This window comes from Myotis daubentonii, chromosome Y, assembly GCF_963259705.1.
Source record: "Myotis daubentonii chromosome Y, mMyoDau2.1, whole genome shotgun sequence".
Classification (NCBI taxonomy): domain Eukaryota; kingdom Metazoa; phylum Chordata; class Mammalia; order Chiroptera; family Vespertilionidae; genus Myotis; species Myotis daubentonii.
In genome coordinates, this window is record NC_081862.1 from 7715249 (window position 1) to 7724643 (window position 9395).

A 9395-nucleotide genomic window follows, 5' to 3' on the forward strand; every position below is an offset into this window, starting at 1 on the left:
CTGGTGGTCACTCCTTTGTGGGTCACCTGGAGCCTGTGCCTCCAGCCTCTGCTCTTCACTCACCACCTCCTCCTCCCTCCCCACCTGCAGATCTGGGAAAACCTCCTCCCCTGCCCACGTGCCCTGCCATGGCACCACCTGCAGAAGGCCCTCTGTCCACAGGACAAACTGAGCCTGTGCCTGCAACTCCTCCCCCAGGCCCTCCTTGTCTTCCCCTTGCTCCTCACTCTGGGTTCCCTGCTGCACCTCACTCTCGTCACCCTGCACACACTGCTCTGTAGCCACCCGGTCCTCCCCTCTCCCGCACTCGAGATCAAGCCACACCTCCTGGCCTGTGTCCAACCTCAGCTCCCGGGTCTCAGCCTCCCCCACCTGCATGAAGTCCTCCCACTCCAGCCCCAAAGCTGCCCTCTGAACCTCCTGTGCCCTTGTGTCCTGGGTTTCACCACTTTCCTGCACCGAGGTGAAGCCAAAATCCTTCTGGGCCATCCTGCTTGCCCTGTCCTTCCTGGTGCAAAGGCCCTGGGGTGCACTGTGAATCCTCAGGCGCCCTGCAGCTGAAGGCCCCCTAGTGGAACTGAGAGGAAGCGCGCTGCCCCCAGGAGCCCCTCAGTCTCCCAACACAGCCTGACTCTGGATGCCCCCTGGCTCTGACACTGGTGCTGTGAAAGGAGCAGGTGGTGCAGAGCCTGCTGAGTCCAGGCAAGGTGCTTGCTCACTAGAGCATGCAACCAGGCCCTGGTGTGCTGAGTGGGTGCACACTGGGCTCATGCACAGGCGCTGGTCATGTGAACATGTGGTACAGAAGGCACCTGGCCAGGCCCAGCCTGCTGTTTCTGGGTGGGCTCCTCAAAAGCCTCCTCCAATCACGGACGGGGCAGTGGGTGTCACCCTGCACAGCCCGCCCCTCACTCAAAGCTCTGGTGTAGGTAGATGGTAGACTCGGAGGTATCCTATTTTCTCTTCATTAGCCAGAAAACGGAGATTTTGAAAGCTTAGAATCTTGACCGGACTGAAAAAAAGGAAGAAATGGTGGAACTTGAAAAGGACTTCAGGTTATCTCACTGTGCAGAACAAAGTCAAACACTGCTGCAGTTAAATATTTTACCCGTTGTTCTCCCCGCATGAACTACAATAATAATGTGCTTTGTGTTGATATTTATTGCTGTGTTGCTGACAATTACCTGGAAGAGAAGTTAAGGTGATTCAGTGGGTTGGAAAAAGTTGAGCTAAATCAGAAAGCAGGTCTAATTAAGCAAGTTTATTCTCTATTTATCTATCTGTCTGTCTATCTAAATACACACACACACACACACACATATTTATATGGCTAAGGTGACTCATGCATGTGCCATGCGTATGAAGCTCTTGCTGGCGCCAATTGCATGCATGTGTTTCAAATTGTCATTGTCAATCTGCATTTGGTTGACACTGCTATTATAGAGAAAGGGAAAATAGCAGTATTAAAATATTTCTTCTACTTAATTTCCTTTCAATGTGCACAAATCCATGCACCTGGCCACGGGTGTTCTAATAGTGGCAAGATATCATCTGTGAGTACTAATATTCTATTGGGCCAGGACATGCCAAATTGGTCACACATATCTATATATATAAAAGCGTAAGCGACATTATGAGTGGTTGGTACGATGCACACTGACCACCAGGACGCAGACGCTCAACACAGGAGCTTCCCCCTGGTGGTCAAGGCTCTCCCACAGCAAGAACATCACTCAGCCAGAAGGCGGGCTAATGGCTGGAAAGTGCAGCTGTGACAGCAAGAGCCTCTGCTGCCTATGTGACAAGGCTACGAAGCAGAGGTGGCAGGTGGAGTGGGGCTTGGACGAGCGGGAACAGAGCACCTGGCTCCAGCTTGGGCTCCTGCCTGGCTGCCTGCCGTTTCGTGCACTGCTACATCCCTCAGGAGGTGTCAGACCTAACCTGGCGGTCCCACATCTCCCAGGGGGGTCCCAGATTGCGCGAGGGCGCAGGACAGTCTGTGGGACGCCACCGGTGCTTGAATTTCGTTCACCGGGCCTCGAGTCATTTTATTATTTATCACTGATTTAGCATGGTTCTCTTCTAATGCTGAATTATTTAAAGGTATAACCTGAATTTTGGTAATGATTGCCATATAGATTTTACTGCTCTTTAGCGGTATTATTTAATGGCTTATATGAAGGGCACTAATCTCCTTCAAGATATGAGAACTATTACATCTCCCACAAACAGTACTATGTTTCAGGGCTAATTCTTTCCACCAATGCTCCTAAATGAGCCTTTCACTAATTTTCTTTGCTCACTAGCTCATCCAAAATTGAAATGGGCAGGCTGCTTGTCTGTATTCAAGTGCAGAGGCCTATTCTTCTTAACTTCACTGATGCTCTCAATACTTTCAATTTTCCAACATAATTTATAGTGAGGGTCTCTATGTTAGACTTTAAAACATCTCTTTCCTAATATGAACAAGTCACTTTTACCTGATTTCTTCACAACTATGTGCATGCTCTGATTTAGCAACTTTCACTGCCAGACTCTTTCAAGTGTCCCTTTCCACCCTATTTTCATTAAAAACAGACCATCGGAATCCACACTGATCACTTTTCAGCCTGTTGTGATAATGCAGACGTTCCTTGGGTTACGTTGGACTCGAAGTACATGAGTTTTGTGGTTACGTCACCATTCCCCATTTATTTATTAAAAAAAAAAAGTTTGATCATTTCTACGTATGCACATATGTGCTTTATGTTTTATTATTACTCATTTACCACAAGGAAAGGTCAGGAATTGTTATCTTTTATTTATTTATTTATTTATTTATTTATTTATTTATTTATTTATTATTTTTTACTGTTTCACGCCATTACTTCTGTGTATGTGTGCTCCATGTGAGTGACATACATGCTTATGTAGGTGGGTTCTGACTTACGCGAATATTGCATTACATCCCACTGCAGGAACGTGGCAACAATGTAACGCGAGGACCTACTGTACTTGTATCATATTGATTAAGATGTAGTTATTTAGTCTCCATATTTCTTCAATACGTATATGATTGTTGGAAGTACCAATTATATCTTTATATATTTATGTGATTCTTAGAATTTTCTTTTTTTTAAATATATGTTATTGGTTTTTTACAGAGAGGAAGGGAGAGAGATAGTTAGAAGCATCGATGAGAGAGAAACATCGATCAGCTGCCTCCTGCACATTCCCTACTGGGGATGTGCCCGCAACCCAGGTACATGCCCTTGTCCGGAATCGAACCTGGGACCCTTCGGTCCACAGGCCGATGATCTATCCACTGAGCCAAACCGGTTTTGGCTTGAATTTTCATTCAATAAAAATAAATGCCTTGTCCTGATAAAAGATCTGGCCTTATAATGGAATGGCCTCATACATTTTAGAGTAGGGCATGACTACGAAAGTTTCTCAGAAGAACACGTGTTGAAATGAAGAGTATATCCTTCCAACCCCTACTTGAAACAAGAGCCTTAGTTGAGCTCCTTCATCATGATCCTAACAGAAACAGGAACAGTAAGAGACATGGCAGGTTTCAGTTACTATATGCCTACTGAGCATGCCTCAATGCACATTTCCTGACAGTGCTATTGATCAGAATGTGCACTCACAGGACATTAGGGCCTTCATGCACAACTCCATCCTGAAACCACATGAAAAGGAGCGTATTGGACAAGAATGTTGGCAGGGACTTTACAATGCAGAGGGATTCTGAAGAAGATTGAAAAAGGTGGCAGAACCCTAGCCACTTTGGAACAGTGGACAGATCACCGACCTTGAGACTGAAGGGCCCCAGTTTCGATTCAGGTCAAGGGCACTTGCCTGGGTGGGGGCTCAATCTTCAGTCTGGGGCAAGCAGGAGGGAGCTGATCAATGAATCTCTCTCATCATTGATGTTTCTAACTCTCACTCGCTCTCCATTTCTCTCTGAGATAAAGAAAAATATATTTAAAAGAATGGTGGCAGAATAAGTGGATGCTACAGGGACATGTTCCCAGGAATAAACTGATATTCCAACTAAAATATAGAACAACTTCCTAATAATCAATGGAAAACTCACAGGAGAGAACCCTGACACCTGAGCACCGAAGGTGGAGACCACTTAGACACTGGTAGGAGGAGAGGAGGCTTGAAGGGGCGGGCCTGACATCCACAGACAGCAACTGAAGTCCCAGAGAGATATCTCAGCTGTGGAGGACTGCCACTGAGAACTCTGGGTCTAATCCCCAAGCTGGGCCTCCTAGCAGAGAGCACCAGACTGAGGAGGATAGCCATATAACCTGTGGATGTGAATAGCAGCAGGGCACTGTCTGGCAGGGAGAGACAGCTAGAAATTCAGGTATCCTCTTAAAGGGCCATCACACAAATTTCCCTGTGGAGCCACACACCTTGTGCCCTGGCAAAGGGAGGGTGAAGTGGACTGGAGCTGTGAGGAAAAAAGCCAGAACTGGGGAGTCCAGGGTTCCAGCACACAACACAGACACTTCAAGTTTCCTGGGAGGAGTACTTTCCTCATGCAGCAGAGAAAATCTTTCCCAGGCAGACATCTGCCTTTCCTGGAGGGGAGACAATGAACACACACTACTGGGAAACACCTTGCCCTGAGGACACTGAAGAGATTATAAATAACAATTAACCTCCAGGCAGAGGCAACTGCCCCACCCTGTTGAAACAAACTCTTGCTATAACCTGAGGACCATTGCCTTGGGGGCAAGTTAAGTTGGAACCCTATCAGTCTATAGACAGAGGAGGCCTCTGGAGGCTTTGAGTCTTTGCCTGACCTAATTAGTCAGAAACATCCTTTAACAATGTTCTGCACTAGAGACTGAGAGGCAGACAGGATCTACCTAAATCGTCACCACAAACCCACACAGAAAGCCAGAAAGAGGAGATAAAGAAACAACCCCCAAATGAGGGAACAAGAGAATTCTCCAGATATAGAGAGAGATGAAGCACAGAGAAGACATTTATCTGAATCTGACTTCAGAGTTATGAAGGTAAAAGAGCTCAACAGCATGAAAAAAGATATAGTGCCTATGAAAAGAAGAACAGTCCTAGATATAAAATGACATAATACAAATAAAGAACACATTAGAAGAAATAGGCAGATATTAGGGAAAGCTGAGGATCCAATCACTGATTTAGAACAGAGTTAAAAATATCACCCAATTTAAAAAAAAAAAAAGACAGAAAAATTAAGATTTAAAAAAACAAAACAGAAACTTACATAACAGTATTAGCATAGCCAGTGTGCCAGAAGAGGCAGGAGGGGGAGAAAGGCATAGAGAAGGTCTTTAAAGAAACAATGTCAGAACACATACCTAACCTGGTAAAGGAAAATCCCACACAAGATCAAGAGCCAAAGAGAACCCCAAAGAAGAAGTACCCAAACAAACCCGTGCCCAGACACATCATAATTCAAATGCCAAAGATTAAAGACAAAGAGAGAATCTTCAAGGCAGCAAGAGAAAAGAAAACTGTTAGCCACGAAGGACTTCCCATAAGGCTGACTCCTGATCTCTCATCAGAAACTCTTCAGGCCAGAATAAGATGGCATGAAGTACTCCAGTTAATGGAAAGCAAGGATCTGAGACCAAGATTACTATATCTGGCAATTCTTTCATTCAAAATAGACGGTCAATTACACAGCTTCCTAGACAGAAAAAGGCTGAAGGAGTACATCATCTCCAAGCCAGCTTTACATGAAATGCTACAGAGATTGCTGTAATGAGAAGGAGAAACAGAGACAGAAAGTTAGCCACACAGAAATGAAATGGAAAGAAATACATACCTATCAATAATAACCCTAAATGTAAATGGGTCAATGCTCCAATCTAAAGGTGTAGTGGAGCAAAATGGATACAAAAACATGATGCAAGTCTATGCTGTCTGCAGGAGCACCACCTCAAAACAAACGACACACACAGGATGAGAGTGAATGAATGGGAAAAATTTCCATGCAAATGGAAAAGAAACAGAAAGGTCGAAGTAACAATACGCATATCAGAAAAAATACACTTTAAAAGAAAGGCCATCACAAGAGACATAAAGGTCACTGCATGATACTAAAGGGACCAACCAACAAGACGATATAACCCTAGTAAACATATATTCAGCCAACAAAGGAGCACCTCAATATATATATATCTCAAACAGATAAACAAAAAATCAAAACAAACAAACAAAACTTCTAGAAGACTTTCACAGAGAGTGTGACAAAATTATCACCCCTATGACTTCACTGGATAGATCTTCCATATGAAAAAAATAACAAGGATGCAGAGCCTCTAATGGACACACTGGATTCATTAGATTTAATTGACATTTTAGAATAGCGGTTCTCAACCTGTGGGTTGCGACACCTTTGTGGGTCGAATGGCCCTTTCACAGGAGTTGCCTAAGTAAAGGGTGTCCCAAAATTCATGCAAGAAGTAATTTTGATAGAAAACACAGGCTTATAATTAAAAACTGTAAATTTTTATTGATTCATAAAGACAGTAAAAGAACTGCACTTGGAAAACTACAGGCCATTGAAAAAGACATAAAGATATCAACCAATGGATTAATATTCCATGATAATGGGTTGGTAGACTTAACATCATTAACATGTCCATACTACCATAAGCAATCAATAGATCCATTGTAATCTCCATGAATATACCAACAGAATATTTCACAGACACAGAAAAAAATCCTCAAAATATTCAAACGGAGTAAAAATAGCCAGAGCAATCCTGAGGCAGAAGAAAAAAGTTGGCGGGCTCACAATACCAGATATTAAGCTATACTATAAAGCCACCATTCTCAAAACTGCCTGCTACTGGCACAAGAAAAGACATATATATACTCCACTGAAACGGAACAGAGAACCCAGAAGTGGACCCAAGTCATTATGCTCTATTATTAATTTACAAAGGAGGCAAGAGCATACAATGGAATCAAGACAGTCTCTTCAAAAAATGTTAGGAAAATTAGAAAGATACATGCAAAATAATGAAACTAGACCACCAACTTACACCATTCACAAAAGTAAACTCAAAATGGATGAAGGACTTAAACCTCAAATGAGAATCTATAAAAAAACTTATAAGATTGCCTATGTAGCAATATATCAGATATGTCTTCGCAGTATCTTTATTGATATAGCTCCAAAGGCAATGCACACGGAGGGGAAAATGAACAAATGGACTACATCAAAATAAAAATCTTCTGCAAAGCAAACAAAATCCTGAACAACAACTAGAAAGCCCACTGCATCAGGAGAACCTATTTGCCAATGGTATCTCGGATAAGTGTTGAATCTCCCAAGTTTTCAGGGAACTCACACAAATTAACAATAGGAAGATAAACAATCCAATCAAAACATGGGACAAGGACCTAAATTAACACTTTTTAAAAGGAGACCTATAAAAGGCCAAGAGACATACGAAAAAAGACTCAGAGGCACTAACAGTCCAAGAGATGCAAATCACAACGACACTGAGGTACCAATCCACACCTGTCAGAATAGCTGTCAGAAATAAAAAAAAACAACACAAGTGCTGGTGAGGATGCAGGGAAAAAGCAACCCTTGTGCACTGCTGGTGGGAATGCAGACTGCTGCAACCACTGTGAAAAACCATATAGAGTTTTCTTAAAAAATTGAAAATGGAGCTCCTCTTTGACCCAGTGTTCTCTCTTCTAGGTATATATCCCAAGAAATGAGAAAGGCCAACCAGGAAAGATATATGCAACTGTATGTTCATACCAGCCCAATTTACAATAGCTAAGATTTGGAAACAGTCTAAATGCCCATTAGCAGATGAACGGATTAACAAACTGTGGAACATCTATACAATGGAATGCTCTACTGCTGTAACAAAGAATGAACTATCATAATTTGAAACAGCACGGATGGACTTGGAGAGCATTACACTGAGCAAATTGAGCCAATCAGAGAACGAGAAATATCACATTATCTCGCTCATTTGTGGAATATAATGAACAACATTAACTGATGAACAACAAGACATCCAGACACAAAGAAGCATTGATCACACTGTCAAACCTCAGAGTAAAGTGCTGGAGGCAAAGACCAACAGTAGTATGTGTGTGTGTGTGTTTGTTTGTGTGTGTGTCTGTGTGTTTGTGTGTGTGTGTGTGTATATATAGAGGGCTGATAGCAGAAATCCAATTAGTGTCATTTACTGTCCCCACCCAATGACAAAGGAAGTTAGGAAATTAGCCTTATTTTAGACTGATTTAAATTAGCAAATAAAAATGAAAGAATATTCAGGGGAACATAGATCGAATAGGCAGAAACCTATTCCTGGAGAAGTCACTGTTTTTACTGATTGTTCATCTCACGGTAAAGCTGCTTATACTGCACTGAATTCAGACCAAGTCAGTCAGACCAGTCATACTTCTGTGCAAAGAATCGAATTAGAAATGATCAAGGCTGACTTGCAGTATTTCCAAAAGCCTCTTGATATTATCTATTATCTGCTTATGCTGCTGGCTTGGTAAACAGAACTGGAACTACTCAATTAAAATGCCTCGGTGACCGAAGCCGCTCTATACTATTTAAACAAGCCCTGGTCCTTTAACAAAAGGAAATGAATATGCCTGTGAGTTAGTTATTTTATTAAGCAGGTCACAGAATTTCACAAGCTTTTACATCAGTCTGCCGAAATACTGTATAGCCGGCAAAACAGATTATGAAGAAATGCCCTCCTTGCATGTTACATCTACTACAAGGGCTCTAAAATCCCAACTTGTAAAACAAAAGTGGGGGAATAGTGAAGAAATCTCCTGTAAGTAGACCACACCAAGCCTTAATTACTTTAAATTTTACCCTTGTAATGCTGATGGCAAGACACCCATAGAATAACAATGGTGTCAGACTAAGCCAAAGCAAAATGGTCAGGTTAAATGGAAACATAACGAGTCTGGTTTAAGGAAGGGTCCCTTTATTATTCTTTGGTCAAGGATATGCTTGTGTATTTCCAGAAAACTCCTCCAAGCCTGTGTGGATTCCTGCAACATGAATCTGAGAGAGGAACTGACCAGACTACTCCAACTACAGACAGCAGGGCCACAAGCAACATGCTGAGGAGACAGAGGAGAAACATCTAGAGATGGGGGATGGTGAACACGCCTTGCTAAGCTAGCTGTCATCTGCTGTGCCTAGGTGCCGGTGGCTCTTGACAAAGCCAAAAGAGGTCAGACCTGCATTGTCATTTCTCACCGGTGGTCCACCATCCAGAACTCGGACATCATTGCAGTCATGTCACAAGGGAACAGTGACTGGAAAGAGCCCATAAAGAACTGACAGTCCCAAAAGAAGCCTACTATGGACTAATTCCATAAATACCTGAAAACGATACTTAAAAGGA